The sequence below is a fragment of the Rattus norvegicus genome, chromosome 5 (assembly GCF_036323735.1).
Source record: "Rattus norvegicus strain BN/NHsdMcwi chromosome 5, GRCr8, whole genome shotgun sequence".
In the NCBI taxonomy this organism is placed as follows: Eukaryota; Metazoa; Chordata; class Mammalia; order Rodentia; family Muridae; genus Rattus; species Rattus norvegicus.
The window spans coordinates 34373526-34391976 of NC_086023.1; positions in this window are offsets into that span (position 1 = coordinate 34373526).

Consider the following 18451-nt stretch of genomic DNA (forward strand, 5'->3'; position numbering starts at 1 on the left):
TAAATGCACCATTAGCTGTCTCAGAGTTGAGTATGATCCCATGAGTACTTTATTGCCTGTCAGACAGAGATGTGATTTCTCCAACGCTCTATTTTCAGCATTTAGTGGAGAATTGTTTCCAGGTATAAAACAGTTAAATTATACTTGAAAAGCAATGCTCTCAGAAGATACAAGAAGATATCAATGAACACGTATTATCTATCAGTGGTGCTGGGAATACGTCGAAAGACCTCAAATGAGAGCGAGCACATAAGTGACTGTTGCTTAAACTGCACTGTGTGGGGGGACTTGTTTATACCTGACATCACCGAGACTTCTCAACTGCCCCACGAGGTGACAATTATTTTCACTTTACAGGTATTGTAGCTGAGATCCCAAAACAATTATGTAATTGGTCCAGGGTGCCCAGCTGCCAAATGACACAACTGGACAACAAATCTCCCGGAGTTTCAAGTCACAAGTCTTTCTCTCCTTCACCTCTTGTGGATCACCAGTGACTTCCTTGAGTAACATTTTACTGAATGTTTTCAGCATGCTGCGACTGCAGTGGGTTCTGTGGAAACCCTGATGTGCAAGAGTGACTTTAAAGATGGGAAGTCACCAGGCAGCCTTGAAGCAGTGTGATACCTGCTGGGATCTGCCAGTGTAAGAGCTTAGACAACTACAAGGCAGTGTGACATCTACTGATATGAGCCAAGGTAGGCCCTTAGAGAAGGGACTGGCTAAGAAACCCTTCCCCCTTCTATAACTTCTTTGAACTCTGAAAATCATATAGGGATCCAGCTAAGTGCAGGCGAGGCAATGACTCTCCCAGCCAGAGGAAGCATGATGTGTGTCATAAATCTACGCTTTTCCGCATTTGCCCATCACTGTAGTCTCTAACCATCCTTTCACAGTTTGGCAGTACTTAGTAACCAAGAAAAACTCCCATATCATTCTTAAGTGAATTAAGCTTTTTCTTATAGATCCTTTTATTTTTAATTAAAAAATAATAATTTTAGGGGCTGGAGAGATGGCTCAGCAGTTCAGGTGGCTCACCTCATTGGCTGTTCTTTCAAGAGGTCCTGAGTTGAATTCCCAGCAACCACATGGTGGTTCACAACCATCTATAATGGAATCTGATGCTCTCTTCTGGCATTCAGGTATATGTACACATAGAGCACTCATCTATAAAATAAATCTGAAAAAAACCTTATTGATTTACTTATTTTATGTTTATATGTATCAGTGTCTTACCTGCATGCATGTGTACCTGTTTATGCCTATGGATGGCTGTGCCCAGGTCTTTTGAAAGAAAAGCAAATGTTCTTAATCATTGAGCTATCTCTCCAGCCCCTCCCTGATGCTCTTAAAGACAGGCTTTATGTTAATTGTCATTGCTTAATTACCATTTAGTAAATGTTGAGAATCTATTGCTTAGTTTCTGCTGCTTTCGGCAATAAGAAGAGGTTATTCTTTAAGAAGCTTACAGTTTATAGGGAAAAGACAAACACAAAATTTGTACACGTGGCGTACGTTTCTCTTAGCTTATTTTTCTGCCAGTCGGTCACTGGTAGGATATAACTGTCATCATACAATGTTATGAAATAATTTATTAACTGGCTTGCTCACATCGAGCATGCCATGTGGCTGGCCTTGCCGGGTCTACCAGCCCAAAGCCTGCTCACGGAAGGAAGTGAAGTAACTGAGGCCTCACTTGTGCTTCAGGGATTCATGCTGACTTGCAGTGATCATGGCTTCCCCTTTTTAAAAGGCCATGGATTATTTTAAGTGTTTAACATCTTCCCTTCATTCTAGGGACTAAACCCAGAGCCCAGCACAAGCTAGGCAGGTGTCCTATAACTGAGCTAATCCGGGCTTCAAACTTAAATAATCTTAGAAATCTCTCGTAGTGTTCAACACCCATCTTTTTTTTTTATTAACTTGAGTATTTCTTTTTTTTTGATGTCTTTTTTCTTTCCTTTTTTTTTCTTTCTTTCTTTCTTTCTTTTTTTTTAATTTTTTTTAATTTATTTAATACGTAATAATAATTCTTTGGTTTCCGGGTAAACATCCCCCTCCCTGCTCCCCTCCTTATGGGTGTTCCCCTCCCAACCATCCCCCCATTGCCGCCCTCCCCCCAACAGTCTAGTTCACTGGGGGTTCAGTCTTAGCAGGACCCAGGGCTTCCCCTTCCACTGGTGCTCTTACTAGGATATTCATTGCTACCTATGAGGTCAGAGTCTAGGGTCACTCCATGTATAGTCTTTAGGTAGTGGCTTAGTCCCTGGAAGCTCTGGTTGCTTGGCATTGTTGTACATATGGGGTCTCGAGCCCCTTCAAGATCTTCCAGTTCTTTCTCTGATTCCTTCAACGGGGGTCCTATTCTCAGTTTAGTGGTTTGCTGCTGGCATTCGCCTCTGTATTTGCTGTATTCTGGCTGTGTCTCTCAGGAGAGATCTACATCCGGCTCCTGTCGGTCTGCACTTCTTTGCTTCATCCATCTTGTCTAATTGGGTGGCTGTGTATGTATGGGCCACATGTGGGGCAGGCTCTGAATGGGAGTTCCTTCAGTCTCTGTTTTAATCTTTGCCTCTCTCTTCCCTGCCAAGGGTATTCTTGTTCCCCTTTTAGAGAAGGAGTGAAGCATTCACATTTTGATCATCCGTCTCGAGTTTCATTTGTTCTAGGCATCTAGGGTAATTCAAGCATTTGGGCTAATAGCCACTTATCAGTGAGCGCATACCATGTATGTCTTTCTGTGTTTGGGTTAGCTCACTCAGGATGATATTTTCCAGTTCCAACCATTTGCCTACGAATTTCATAAAGCCGTTGTTTTTGATAGCTGAGTAATATTCCATTGTGTAGATGTACCATATTTTCTGTATCCATTCCTCTGTTGAAGGGCATCTGGGTTCTTTCCAGCTTCTGGCTATTATAAATAAGGCTGCGATGAACATAGTGGAGCACGTGCCTTTTGTATATGTTGGGGCATCTTTTGGGTATATGCCCAAGAGAGGTATAGCTGGATCCTCAGGCAGTTCAATGTCCAATTTTCTGAGGAACCTCCAGACTGATTTCCAGAATGGTTGTACCAGTCTGCAATCCCACCAACAATGGAGGAGTGTTCCTCTTTCTCCGCATCCTCGCCAGCATCTGCTGTCACCTGAGTTTTTGATCTTAGCCATTCTCACTGGTGTGAGGTGAAATCTCAGGGTTGTTTTGATTTGCATTTCCCTTATGACTAAAGATGTTGAACATTTCTTTAGGTGTTTCTCAGCCATTCGGCATTCCTCAGCTGTGAATTCTTTGTTTAGCTCTGAACCCCATTTTTTAATAGGGTTATTTGTCTCCCTGCGGTCTAACTTCTTGAGTTCTTTGTATATTTTGGATATAAGGCCTCTATCTGTTGTAGGATTGGTAAAGATCTTTTCCCAATCTGTTGGTTGCCGATTTGTCCTAACCACGGTGTCCTTTGCCTTACAGAAGATTTGCAGTTTTATGAGATCCCATTTGTCGATTCTTGATCTTAGAGCATAAGCCATTGGTGTTTTGTTCAGGAAATTTTTTCCAGTGCCCATGTGTTCCAGATGCTTCCCTAGTTTTTCTTCTATTAGTTTGAGTGTATCAGGTTTGATGTGGAGGTCCTTGATCCACTTGGACTTAAGCTTTGTACAGGGTGATAAGCATGGATCGATCTGCATTCTTCTACATGTTGACCTCCAGTTGAACCAGCACCATTTGCTGAAAATGCTATCTTTTTTCCATTGGATGGTTTTGGCTCCTTTGTCAAAAATCAAGTGACCATAGGTGTGTGGGTTCATTTCTGGGTCTTCAATTCTATTCCATTGGTCTATCTGTCTGTCTCTGTACCAATACCATGCAGTTTTTATCACTATTGCTCTGTAATACTGCTTGAGTTCAGGGATAGTGATTCCCCCTGAAGTCCTTTTATTGTTGAGGATAGTTTTAGCTATCCTGGGTTTTTTGTTATTCCAGATGAATTTGCAAATTGTTCTGTCTAACTCTTTGAAGAATTGGATTGGTATTTTGATGGGGATTGCATTGAATCTGTAGATTGCTTTTGGTAAAATGGCCATTTTTACTATATTAATCCTGCCAATCCATGAGCATGGGAGATCTTTCCATCTTCTGAGGTCTTCTTCAATTTCTTTCATCAGTGTATTGAAGTTCTTATTGTACAGATCTTTTACTTGCTTGGTTAAAGTCACACCGAGGTACTTTATATTATTTGGGTCTATTATGAAGGGTGTCGTTTCCCTAATTTCTTTCTCGGCTTGTTTCTTTTTTGTGTAGAGGAAAGCTACTGATTTATTTGAGTTAATTTTGTACCCAGCCACTTTGCTGAAGTTGTTTATCAGCTTTAGTAGTTCTCTGGTGGAACTTTTGGGATCACTTAAATAAACTATCATATCATCTGCAAATAGTGATATTTTGACTTCTTCTTTTCCGATCTGTATCCCCTTGACCTCCTTTTGTTGTCTGATTGCTCTGGCTAGAACTTCAAGAACTATATTGAATAAGTAGGGAGAGAGTGGGCAGCCTTGTCTAGTCCCTGATTTTAGTGGGATTGCTTCAAGTTTCTCTCCATTTAGTTTAATGCTAGCAACTGGTTTGCTGTATATGGCTTTTACTATGTTTAGGTATGGGCCTTGAATTCCTATTCTTTCCAGGACTTTTATCATGAAGGGGTGTTGAATTTTGTCAAATGCTTTCTCAGCATCTAATGAAATGATCATGTGGTTTTGTTCTTTCAGTTTGTTTATATAATGGATCACGTTGATGGTTTTCCATACATTAAACCATCCCTGCATGCCTGGGATGAAGCCTACTTGATCATGGTGGATGATTGTTTTGATGTGCTCTTGGATTCAGTTTGCCAAAATTTTATTGAGTATTTTTGCGTCGATATTCATAAGGGAAATTGGTCTGAAGTTCTCTTTCTTTGTTGTGTCTTTGTGTGGTTTAGGTATAAGAGTAATTGTGGCTTCATAGAAGGAATTCGGGAGTGATCCATCTGTTTCAATTTTGTGGAATAGTTTGGATAATATTGGTATGAGATCTTCTTAAGGTTTGATAGAATTCTGCACTAAACCCGTCTGGACCTGGGCTCTTTTTGGTTGGGAGACCTTTAATGACTGCTTCTATTTCCTTAGGAGTTATGGGGTTGTTTAACTGGTTTATCTGTTCCTGATTTAACTTCGGTACCTGATATTTGTCTAGGAAATTGTCCATTTCCTGTAGATTTTCAAGTTTTGTTGAATATAGGTTTTTGTAGTAAGATCTGATGATTTTTTTAATTTCCTCTGAATCTGTAGTTATGTCTCCCTTTTCATTTCTGATTTTGTTAATTCGGACACACTCTCTGTGTCCTCTCGTTAGTGTGGCTAAGGGTTTATCTATCTTGTTGATTTTCTCAAAGAACCAACTTTTGGTTCTGTTGATTCTTTCTATGGTCCTTTTTGTTTCTACTTGGTTGATTTCAGCTCTGAGTTTGATTATTTCCCGCCTTCTACTCTTCCTGGGTGTATTTGCTTCTTTTTGTTCTAGAGCTTTTAGGTGTGCTGTCAAGCTGCTGACATATGCTCTTTCCTGTTTCTTTCTGCAGGCACTCAGCGCTATGAGTTTTCCTCTTAGCACAGCTTTCATTGTGTCCCATAAGTTTGGGTATGTTGTACCTTCATTTTCATTAAATTCTAAAAAGTTTTTAATTTCTTTCTTTATTTCTTCCTTGACTAGGTTATCATTGAGTAGAGCATTGTTCAATTTCCATGTATATGTGGGCATTCTTCCCTTATTGTTATTGAAGACCAGTTTTAGGCCGTGGTGGTCTGATAGCACGCATGGGATTATTTCTATCTTTCTGTACCTGTTGAGGCCCGTTTTTTGACCAATTATATGGTCAATTTTGGAGAAAGTACCATGAGGAGCTGAGAAGAAGGTATATCCTTTTGCTTTAGGATAGAATGTTCTATAAATATCTGTTAAGTCCATTTGGCTCATGACTTCTCTTAGTCTGTCTACGTCTCTGTGTAATTTCTGTTTCCATGATCTGTCCATTGATGAGAGTGGGGTGTTGAAATCTCCCACTATTATTGTGTGAGGTGCAATGTGTGTTTTGAGCTTTAGTAAGGTTTCTTTTACGTATGTAGGTGCCCTTGTATTTGGGGCCTAGATATTTAGGATTGAGAGTTCATCTTGGTTGATTTTTCCTTTGATGAATATGAAGTGTCCTTCCTTATCTTTTTTGATGACTTTTAATTGAAAATTGATTTTATTTGATATTAGAATGGCTACTCCAGCTTGCTTCTTCTAACCATTTGCTTGGAAAGTTGTTTTCCAGCCTTTCACCCTGAGGTAGTGTCTGTCTTTGTCTCTGAGGTGTGTTTCCTGTAGGCAGCAGAATGCAGGGTCCTCGTTGCGTATCCAGTTTCTTAATCTATGTCTTTTTATTGGGGAGTTGAGGCCATTGATGTTGAGAGATATTAAGGAATAGTGATTATTACTTGCTGTTATATTCATATTTGGATGTGAGGTTATGTTTGTGTGCTTTTCTTCTCTTTGTTTTGTTGCCAAGATGATTAGTTTCTTGCTTCTTCTAGGGTATAGCTTGCCTCCTTATGTTGGGCTTTACCCTTTATTATCCTTTGTAGTGCTGGATTTGTAGAAAGATATTGTGTAAATTTGGTTTTGTCATGGAATATCTTGGTTTCTCCATCTATGTTAATTGAGAGTTTTGCAGGATACAGTAACCTGGGCTGGCACTTGTGTTCTCTTAGGGTCTGTATGACATCTATCCAGGATCTTCTGGCCTTCATAGTTTCTGGCGAAAAGTCTGGTGTGATTCTGATAGGTCTGCCTTTATATGTTACTTGACCTTTTTCCCTTAATGCTTTTAATATTCTTTCTTTATTTTGTGCGTTTGGTGTTTTGACTATTATGTGACGGGAGGTGTTTCTTTTCTGGTCCAATCTATTTGGAGTTCCGTAGGCTTCTTGTATGCCTATGGGTATCTCTTTTTTTAGGTTAGGGAAGTTTTCTTCTATGATTTTGTTGAAGATATTTACTGGTCCTTTGAGCTGGGAGTCTTCACTCTCTTCTATACCTATTATCCTTAGGTTTGATCTTCTCATTGAGTCCTGGATTTCCTGTATGTTTTGGACCAGTAGCTTTTTCTGCTTTACATTATCTTTGACAGTTGAGTCAATGATTTCTATGGAATCTTCTGCTCCTGAGATTCTCTCTTCCATCTCTTGTATTCTGTTGGTGAGGCTTCTATCTACAGCTCCTTGTCTCTTCTTTTAATTTTCTATATCCAGGGTTGTTTCCATGTATTCTTTCTTGATTGCTTCTATTTCCATTTTTAATTCCTTCAACTGTTTGATTGTGTTTTCCTGGAATTCTTTCAGGGATTTTTGTGACTCTTCTCTCTAGGCTTCTACTTGTTCTCTAAGGGAGTTCTTCACGTCTTTCTTGAAAGCCTCTAGCATCATGATCAAATATGATTTTGAAACTAGATCTTGCTTTTCTGGTGTGTTTGGATATTCCATGTTTATTTTGGTGGGAGAATTGGGCTCCGATGATGCCATGTAGTCTTGGTTTCTGTTGCTTGGGTTCCTGCGCTTGCCTCCTGCCATCAGATTATCTCTAGTGTTACTTTGTTCTGCTATTTCTGACAGTAGCTAGACTGTCCTATAAGCCTGTGTGTCAGGAGTGCTGTAGACCTGTTTTCCTGTTTTCTTTCAGCCAGTTATGGGGACAGAGTGTTCTGCTTTCGGGCTTGTAGTTTTTCCTCTCTACAGGTCTTTAGCTGTTCCTGTGGGCCTGTGTCTTGAGTTCACCAGGCAGGTCACTTGCAGGGGAAAAGTTGGTCCTACCTGAGGTTCTGAGGCTCAAGTGTGCTCGTGGGGTACTGCCTAAGACCTCTCCGCGGCGGCAGCAACTGAGGAGATCTGCGCCGCTCTTTCCGGGAGCCTCCGTGCACCAGGGTTCCAGATGGCGTTTGGTGTTTTCCTCTGGCGTCTGGATGTGCGCAGAGTGCAGTCTCTTCTGGTTTCCCAGGCGTGTCTGCCTCTCTGTAGGTTTAGCTCTCCCTCCCACGGGATTTGGGTGCAGAGAACTGTTTATCCGGTCTGTTTCCTTCAGGTTCCAGGGGTGTCTCAGGCGCAGGGGTCCTGCCGCTCCTGGGCCCTCCCCTACGGGAACCCAGAGGCCTTATACAGTTTCCTCTTGGGCCAGGGATGTGGGCAGGGGTGGACAGTGTTGGTGGTCTCCTCCGCTCTGCAGCCTCAGGAGTGCCCACCTGACCAGGCGGTGAGGTCTCTCTCCCACGGGGTTTGGGAGCAGAGCGAGTATTTCTTATTTACATTTTGAGTGTTATTCCCTTTCCCGGTTTCCGGGCAAACATCCCCCTAATCCCTTCCCCTCCCCTTCTTTATGGGTGTTCCCTTCCCTATCCTCCCCCCATTGCCACCCTCCCCCCAACAATCACGTTCACTGGGGGTTCAACACCCATCTTTATTCTGCTTTTATAGGTTCAGAAAGTCCAACTCCTCAGAAAGTCTACAGATACTAAATCTACTTATCTTGGCACTTTAAGTGGTGATCTGTGTTGTATTTCTGCAGTGTTCAGTTCTCCTTTTTGGTGCTTTTCATTTCTCCTTCATGGTTGGTTGATTGTAGAGGACACAAGTTACAGAGAGCCGTAGAGAAGTCAATCAGTATTGTTAAACACCACCCCCCCCAACATAATATTTGTATTGATTATTTGGGAATTCCACATAATGCACCTGATTGCATTTGCTTCTCAGTCCTCACAGGTCTACCTCCCCGAACCTTGTGACACCCCTCATTTCCCTCACCCCCCCCAAAAAAAAACAACAAAAAAACCCGAAGAAAAATAAAAACAAGAAAACAAAAGTCCAATTTGTGTTGCCCATGTACTCACTGAAGCAGGGTCAAACACCCAGTAGCCAGTCCCTTAAAGAAAACTGAGCCCTTCCCCAACATACTCCCACCAGAGCCATAAATTGTGGAGAGCTACACTTCAACATACTTATCACAAAATTTAAGAGTTCTCTTTGATGACTTCCTTTCAAGGCTGTTGCTGTTTTGGGGAGGTGGGGTTAGGGGTTGTCACAGAAGCCTTCTCTTAACTGTGAGTCTGCAGTCATTGATACCACTGCAAAAACAAACAAACAACAACAAAAACAAACACACCTTCCTTGCAATTTACAAGCAGCAGCAGCGCAGATCACAGACATCCACAGCCCTCTTCAGTGACAGTACAGAACACTAAAGCATGGGCATTAACATGGGCCTCTGATGCAGCGTGACCCACCAACTAATAGCTATTGGAAGCAACATAGGACAAGGACATCAGCACAGCCTCTGAGGCAACATGGGTCATGGACCCCAGGTTGGTCCCCAGTGGCAGCCTGGACCAGCCCCGTAGACATCCACATGGTCTCCAGAGGCAGCACAGACAACAGACATCCCAGTTTACATATTGACGTGAGGTGACTACAAAATTCTGTTGGGAAAATATTTTACTTTCAAAGTTCTTTTTTAGGGTATAGACTTGGGGTTCATTTAGCCATTATGTACCAGCATCAAGATGGCCCATGAAGTTCTCAAGATTTTCCAAAAACCCCTTTAAATTTTATAAAATGTATTAGGTTTATTTTCTTCAATTTACCTCCTCTGCCATATCTGTAGGATTTAGGAAGAAGGGTGAATGTACATAATGACAACTTTAGTGGGAAATTACAGAAGCAATTATCAGTGAGCTCTATGGTGGCTCTCAGGAGCCTCATTCAGAGAATTGTTCCTAGAAGAGGATTCCTTCCCTGTTCTTTCATGAGAACAGCCAGTGTTCATTTCTTTTGCACTTCTCCCATTCTTTGTTATTTATTTTAGGTTGTGATAAGTTATTTCTCTGCTGGTGAAATGAGACAATTAGAGTCAGGTTAGGGTATATAAAGGCAGCTATTCTCGAGCTGGTTTACTGGTCCCTCCTAAGGACAGAGGACAGGGAAGTGGCCAAGAAAGTCGCCATGGAGAGGGGGCCAAGGGAATGGGGAAGTGAAAGAGAAAAAGAGCATGCTCCAGGAGGGAGAGAGAAAATACAGAGAGAGGGAGGGAGGGAGACACCAGAATGTCTGGATTATATAGATAGGAAAGAGCTTCTGGGGAAGGAGAAGCCCAGGCTATGGGCTTGAATGTTCATGGCAGAGGGCACAGTATGCCCTGTAACATGTAGAGACTGGAGGATGCTAGGAGAACCTAGAGGCCAGGTCTGCTTTGGTATGTAAAATATGCACCTCAGTTGTCAGTCTTGGGTCTGAATCCCAACAGGTTAACAAGAGCATTTGTGGCTGATGTGGGTAATTCCTTTTAGAGCTCTTTACTTTAATAATGAAAACAACTAAATGGCCTTGTCTTTTCTCAGCTACCAACAGGACTTCAATTCCTTCTAAACACATATTTTATCTTTTGAGTCTTGGAACTTTCCACTAGAGATCTTTTCTTAATAGAAAAGAAGCATTTTAGATGTAGTAAACAAAGACAATTAAAAGAAACATTTTGCAACTCAATTTTTCCTCCTATTAAATACTGTATTACCATCACTAACAATAGGGAACTCCCTTTGTCTACTGTCTCCAACCTTGAAGGGTTCTTCACGAGTCAAAGGTCATTCACAGCTTGGCCTTGTTGGTATTTTTCAATGGTCTGTCCACGAATCTCAATGTACTCTTGATTTTACTCCTTTCCTTCAAGTTTTTGTGAATGTGCTTTGAAACATTAAAGGTTTTGAAATTGCTCCCTAAAAAATGCCGATAGCGCAAGCACGTTTACGTAGACAAGGAACTAAATGTCACGGTGTGAGTGCAGTTTGGTAGCAAATTCCAAAGAATGTGTCGGGGAGGCAACTCATGATCAATCATAGCTCCCACTGCTGAGGAGTCACGGCCGGCGGCTATGTGGGAACTCTTCTCAATTAAAAGACACACCCCAGTCTAGACCAGCGACTTCCTTCTGCATTGATCACCTACCCAGTGCTCACTGGTTGCAGCGCTCTTTCAGATAAGCTACTGTGCTTCCATTTTCTTCTTATTAACCTATTTTAAAGGAAGGAGAAGAGACTCCATTTTTAGGCACAGAAGAAAGAGCTGGGAGAGGAGAACTGGTGTGACGGTTGGGTGGGAACAGGCAGCAAGTACACTTTTATTTTTACATTGATGTGAACCGTCCAAGACAGATAAATCCATGTTCACAGAAAGTGCAAAGGTGGTCGGGGGGGACCAGAGTGAGGGAAGAATAGAGGGCAATGGACTAGTAGCCTTCTTTCAGGCTGCATGGTAACTAGAGGTGATGGTTACACAACATTGTGAATAAGCTGATAGCAACTTGTTACAAAGAACTGTCCACACACCGATAGTGACTTCATTCTTACGCAGAGCTGTGACTATGCTGATGGTGACTTGATTGTTGACTTTGAAATGCTCACTGTGTCTCTGCCCCACAGTTACCTGGCAACAGCCAGGTATGCCTGACTCACTATGAAAGGGGATGCTTGCCCCCTCCTCTCTCTTTTGCTTTTGCCTTCTTGCTCCCACTCTCTCCCCAATTCCTTTCCCCCTCTCTCCCCATTTCCTCCCCCCTTTCTCCACATACTCATGGCTGGTCTCTACTTCTCTCTTCTCTCGTCTCTCGTCTCTCCTCTCTCTCTTTCTCTCTCTCTCTCTCCCTCTCCCTCTCCCTCTCCCTCTCTCTCCCCCTTTCTCTGTCTCTACTACCCTCCTGACTCCCCTCTCCATGCTGTGAATAAACGCTATTCTATACTATACCATTGTGTGGCTGGTCCCTCAGGGGGAAGGGATGCCTCAGCATGGGCTCACAGAGGCAACCCCTTCTCTCATACCTGACTACACTTCCATAGAGCACATCCTCCCTCTCTTTATCTTTTTACAAACACGTCTCTTACAGAGAACCACAGTTTAACTTTTAGCACCCATATTGGGTGGCTTACAAGCACCCGTCACTCCAACAGTCTCTGCAGACACAGAAGCTCTTTACAGGAGTTTTCATTAACCACATCATGGGTGGGGGGAGTGCGGTGGAAATCCCTTCTCTGGCATAGATCAAGAAACAGGCAGCAGACGGTTGAAGCAGACTCCTACCCTGTTGAAGAGTATAACCTGTAAACGGCTTGAGGCTTGCTTGAAACCTATTCTCTCAAATCAGCACCATAGCCCATGGATCAAGAGCTCAAATACATGAACCTCTGGAGAACATCTCACATATAAACCACAGCATAATGAGGTGGCTTTTTTCTAGGTTCCTCATGGTGCTTTGGGCAACTCTTCTGTTTTCTTCCTTCAGTAACCAGTTAGCCTCAAACCATGTCCACTCCCAGGCTTTTCCTCTAAGTGCACGTGATCTTAGAGAAAAGAGTGGTGTCAAGCTACCACACTTCCTCCATCACTGATATTCCGCAACATCGTCGTCTCCTCTCTTCCATTTCACATCACAGAAAGGACCTTTTATATCTTTCTGAGTCAGAACCCAAGTTGATGTCTTCATATGAGGTCTTGAACAGGCTTGTTTTATTTCCTTCTAAAGGCTGTATTTGGACTTATGAATTATGGTTACATTTAATACTCTTTAATAGTTCTCATCCTGTGTTTCATAAGCCCTTTGATCCAAATGACCCTTTCACAGGGGTCCAATATCAAATATCTTGCAAATCACATGCTTATGATTCATAAAACTATTAAATTAAGTTATGACATGCAACAAAAATAACGTTATGGTTCCACAAAACGAGGACCTGTATTAAAGGGTCATAGTACTAGGAAGGTTGAAAACCACTGCACTTTAATCTGTAAGGATAGAAATTTTAGGAAAATCCAGATAGCAAGGAAGGCCTGGGCAAAGGTCACATCACTAGACACAGCTGGATCTTTGAAGACCCAATTCTAATGCTTGTTTCTGTGCGCTATAATGCCATGGATGTGGAGCTTGGTTCAAGAACAGCCTTTATGGCAAACACTTAGGTTACTTAGAAATGTAATGGAGCACGACAAAAGCTCGCATCATGTTATTCTGCTGAAATGTTGAAGTTCCTCATTAAAGGGATCTGCTGGATGACAGTTGAAAGGTTGGATGATTCACCATAATTGTTTATAGATTTTTTTCAAAGAAAGATGTTAGGAACTTCCACAGAAATTTCTCTTTTTCTGTAAGTCTTTTATTTTATCTCCTAATCTTTTTATTTCTCTCTCTCTCTCTCTCTCTCTCTCTCTCTCTCTCTCTCTCTCTCTCTCCCTCCCTCCCTCCCTCCCTCCCTCCCTCCCTCCCTCTCTCTCTCTCTCTATCTCTCTGTGTGTGTGTGTGTGTGTGTGTGTGTGTGTGTGTGTGTTTGTGTTCTCATCTATCAGTAAGAGATACTCACTCAAGAAACAAAGTTGATGCCTGCTGACAAACTCAGTGGGGACTTTTGGCCTGTATATACTTGGTCACATATGTATATGCATTCTCTCTGTCTCTCTCTTTTCTTCTCTATCTCTCTCTTCTCTTCTCTTCTCTTCTCTTCTCTTCTCTTCTCTTCTCTTCTCTTCTCTCCTCTCCTCTCCTCTCCTCTCCTCTTCTCTTCTCTTTTCTTCTCGTCTTTTTTTTCCCAGAGAAAGGTAGCCAGGCTGTCCTGGAACTCTCTATAGAACTCTCTATGGCCTCCAATTCAGGACTCAGCTCCTCTTCCTCCAGAGTACCGGAATTAAAGGCACATGCCAACACATCTGACTTTTCTTTGCAAATTTTCATGTCTGTGATTTTCTAGCATCAGTGAGGACACGCGGTTGCATTTCTGTGTTTTCAGTCTTATTAATAAAACAATATATACACAGATTCCAGAGGAAATCTAAGGAGAATTTATTAGAGATTAAGAGAACACAGGAGGGCAGGCAAGCTGGAAACCTCAGCAGCTGCCTGGACAAAAGAGAGAGAGAGAGAGAAGGCCATGCCTTTGCAGTGGAGGCTGGCAAGGGGTGGTGTAGCAAAAGTGGAACTGGCAGAACTAGTGAGAAGTCCCCAAATGTCAGAGAAAGCATGCCCAAGCTTTGGCCAATAGCCAAAAAAGAAAGGAAAAACAAAGGGCATGAAGGTTGTGAAAGACTCAGAAGAATGGTCAGGCTGCATGGCAGGAGGCTTGCAGTTTCGCCTCACCAGAAACTTGGAGAGCATGGTGGTGGTAGTGGCGGGGCTTCTGATAAGGAAAAGTGTATTGTTTCATACGGAGATGCTCATTCTTTCCATTGTCTTAGCATGGCTCAAGGAAAGGAAGGTTTCCTGAGAGGAGGATGAAGGAAATCAAAGGCTTTAACAGTCCATTAAGTTTTAGACAGCACTGCCCTGGTATTGGTATCTGGAATAAGTCAACTAAGATGGTAGGAACCAGATGTTCAGGGAACTGTGAGTCAGCAGTAAACATGACTATGATATAACTTATAATAGAACCATTTCAGATAAAATGCCATTTTTATATGACCCTGTATATATAAATATGTTCTTGAGAGCAGGGATGAGGGTCAGGATCTGAAGTGAGTAAAGTACGGCTCCTTTGTATTTTCACTAATTTCCTAGCCTCTCAAATCTCTCTTCCCAATGACTTTAGAACTCAGACTAGTCATGGTGGTAGATATTCAACCAGGTGATTGATAGGTTCGTCTGGATTAACTAAGATTTTGTTCTCCACCCAGGATATGAGTTAGAACCTTGATTCTGTTCTTTTTGAACAGGAAAAACTAGCTTTGTCTTACTGGGCCTGAGAAAAGCCCAGACACCTTCACCTTTTCATATGGTAATTTATAGCAAAGATGGTGTTTACCTTTCTAGTTTTACCTGGGAAACCTGAGGTGGGGTTTAAGCCCTCAACTTCTAAGGCTACTGTAACACTATGAAGTCATTTGGTGGGTAATGAATCTTCATCTACGAGGGAAAGGGGGAAGTTCTGAATTGTTCTGGAAGCATTGCTAAACACACTGAGATGTATGTGCCTAGACTTTGAAGGGAAGTGAAAGGGGAAATCCTTTCATTTTACAAACTAGGCGTTTGCTCTCTTTGACTGGTTGCTCTCCCCTGACTAATAGTGCAATAGGAAAAGAGGCGGCTTTTAGATTTATTATTAGAAAGTTTTTATAAATATAAAAGCCTCTTTAAAAAAAAAAGGGCACACAGACTCCCAAGAAATACACAGGACAGAGACATTCCTCTTCCCAGTAACCAGATGGTTATGTCAGTGTGGGGTGGGAATAGCATTAAGTAGAGGGCATACAGGGTGAGCCTCAAGGAAGAACAGAGAACAGAAAGAGAAATTACAGCCACCAGGAGCCCGCTCTTTTGGTCCTACTCCTTATCCTGGTTAGTTTTATTTTCCCACTCAGTGGGAGGTACTTACAGGTATAACCAGCGTGTTCCACATTACTGCTTAGCCATACCTTGTATGTCAGTGATTAAAAAAACACAAAACAAAATAATGAACTTAGACATTTAATTTTGCTCCTGTCGTGAGTCTGAGCTGATCATGACATATAAGAGGACCCTAAACACAGGCTGGAAGACATGACTCAAATGCCTGCAGGTAACCCCTAGGCCTGAAATCTTTCACTTGATCTGCACCTGACCTTGAAAAGCACTGAGTGACTGTGAAACTAAAATGTATTCCCTTCTATCCTCAGTTATCTGCCTAGAAGTAGATTGGGATTAGTAGTAGCATTTTTCTTTCCAGTTTAGCAGCATAGAGTACAAATAGCTCGATAAACAAGAGGCAGCCGGAGGGCTTGCTGGTCTTCATGGAATTCACTGACTGCCCTAATGAAGCACGATGCTGGGAGAGCTAAGTAAGGTCATATTTGCAAGGTGAGTGAGGTGAGCTACAAACCCCCACCACACAAGTAGAAAAGCTTCCAGTAAGCTTGGCAGTGGGCTCAGTGACCGTTCTGTGTGAGGCAAGAGCATCAGGCCATCTCAGTACTTCTAAAGTTTATGCACTAAGAGTTGATGAGTTGACACAAAGCTGTCGAGTGTCCACAGATTCTGAAAGCACAGGCGCGAGAGGAAATTCCAGATTTATTATTCGAGTTCATTCCATTACCTCATCTGTTCTCTTCACAAGCTGTCATTTGTTCGTTCCCTTCCTTCCTGTCTTATATGATATGCTGGTTTTTTTTCTGCCCTCCTACTCTATAAAGAATTCAGGATCTTTGGTAAGTTTCCTAATGGAACGTTTAGTCTTTAAAAAGAAAAGAAAAGAAAAAGTAAGAAAGGAAAGATCACGAATAGCCCTTTTGTGTTTTCTACTGTTCCACATGCTGGTCTAGTGTTCCAAGCCACAGTTGAATAAAAATAATAAATAGAAAATTCAAAAGATAAGAAATTTCAAGTGTTAAATTGTCTACCCTCCTCTTCCCCCTCCTCCTCCTCCTCCTCCTCCCCCTCCTCTTCTTCTTCTTTTTTAGAAAGTGATAAAATCCAAAGTCTTCCCATTCTGTACTACCTGAAACACAACTCTTCCTTTTGTCCAGCACTCTCATGTTGTGATCCAGTCTGACACTCTTCAATCACCATGTTGCTTAGCAGATTAACTGTTGAGGTATTGAAGTTCATACACTCAAAAACCCCTTGTTTTTTACTTAACACTTGCCCCAAAGTATAAGTTGAGTGATCCTAGTCATTCTAGCTATTGCTCAAAGAAGGCAGAGTGTGGGTTTTGTTTGTTTGTTTTTTGTTCATTTTGGTTGATTTCTCTTTTGGTATTTTGTTTTAAAGTTTTATTTATTTTTATATGTTGGGTGTTTTTTCTGTATGTATGTCTGTGTACCTTGTGAATGCTGGGTGCCCACAGAAGCCAGTAGAGGGTGTTGGACCAACTGGAACTGGAGTTGCAGAAGGTCGTGAGACACCCAATGAGTCAGCCCCTCTGGAAGAGCAGCTACTGCTCTTACTTGCTGAGCTGTCTCTCCAACCCCAAAGTGCTTCTTTTAAATGAAGATGTGAAATTGAAAGTTTGCAATTTCACAAAGAAAGAAATTATATGCTGAAGATGAAAGATCCACTTTTAAGATTATGAAGAAAAAAAAAGCCACACTGCTGTAACTTATTGTTAGCTTTTGCTCTTCGTCTTATACTTTGCATGTTTATACATTCTATCTTACTCCACATATGAATACACAGAAAAAAGTAGATAGATATGAGCTATTAACAGTTTTAGGCACCCACTATAGGTCATAGAACACAGTCATCATAAATAGAGGAGACTACTGTACTATAAACATTATTTTATGTTATATTTTTTCAGATAATGAACATTGTGTTTTATAGGTATATGATTTTTGAAAGCTACAGGATTTTCCATCAAGTTGGACATATTTTTGCTACTATTTTTGTTGTTACAAATGAAGTCATAGAAACATTCCCGCACTTCATCATTTCATTTCTGTTTTTGTTTGTTTGTTTTGTTTTGTTTTTGACACATGGTCTCACTTTTTAATCCTTGACTCACCTGGGTCTTGCTGGCTGTGGATTTAGAGCCGTCTGCTTGGCTCTAATTCTGGTATGCTGGGATTGAAGGGATGTGCTACCGTGCCTGGAAAACTTTTTAATTATACATTCCTATATATGTAAATAAAACATATGGATAAATCACTTTTTAAAAAAGTTATTAAAAGGTATTCCTTTTATTTAAAAATAGCAAAATATAACAGCTGTTGGTGGGGGCAACTTGAGGTCAGCAGTGAGGTTGGAGAGCTGACAGGGATATTGAGGCACACAGAGGGCGCTAATTGGGACCAAACTCCATAAAAAGTTGTTTTTTTCTAATTTAAATAAAAAATTGTTGCCTCAAAAATGTAATGCCTATAATACTAAAGAACATAAAAATGTACTATTTTTAAATTGATGTGACCCAAATTGTAGGGAGTGGTTCTGATGCTCTGATTGGGAACCTGAGTGTGAGCTCTGAAGATCCTGTTCTCCAACTGGTTCTTGATCGATCAATGAATATACTAGTGGCCAATGGCTGAACAGAAGAGGTGGGACTTCTAGTTTTTCCAAAGGCAGGCTAACAGGTGAAGGGGGAGTGGAGAAAAGATTTCAGTGCCATGCTTCAGAGGGAGAAAGAGCCATTAGCCATGTGAGATCTCGGGCAAGTGACTGGGCCGCTTCTCCAACTGGGCCTGGGGTAGCAGGCAGGAGATTAGAGACCAACTGAGCTGAGGGCAGATTTAGGAGGCTGAACTAGGATTAAAGGTAACTGAGCAACTATAGTTGAGGGCAGATTGAGGACGTTGAGCTGGGAGTGAAAAGAAGGGTGTGATAGCTGAGATAGGCTTAGGACAGCCCGGCCATGGAGATAAGCATATTGAAAATAAGCTAATGTGTGTGTGTGTGTGTG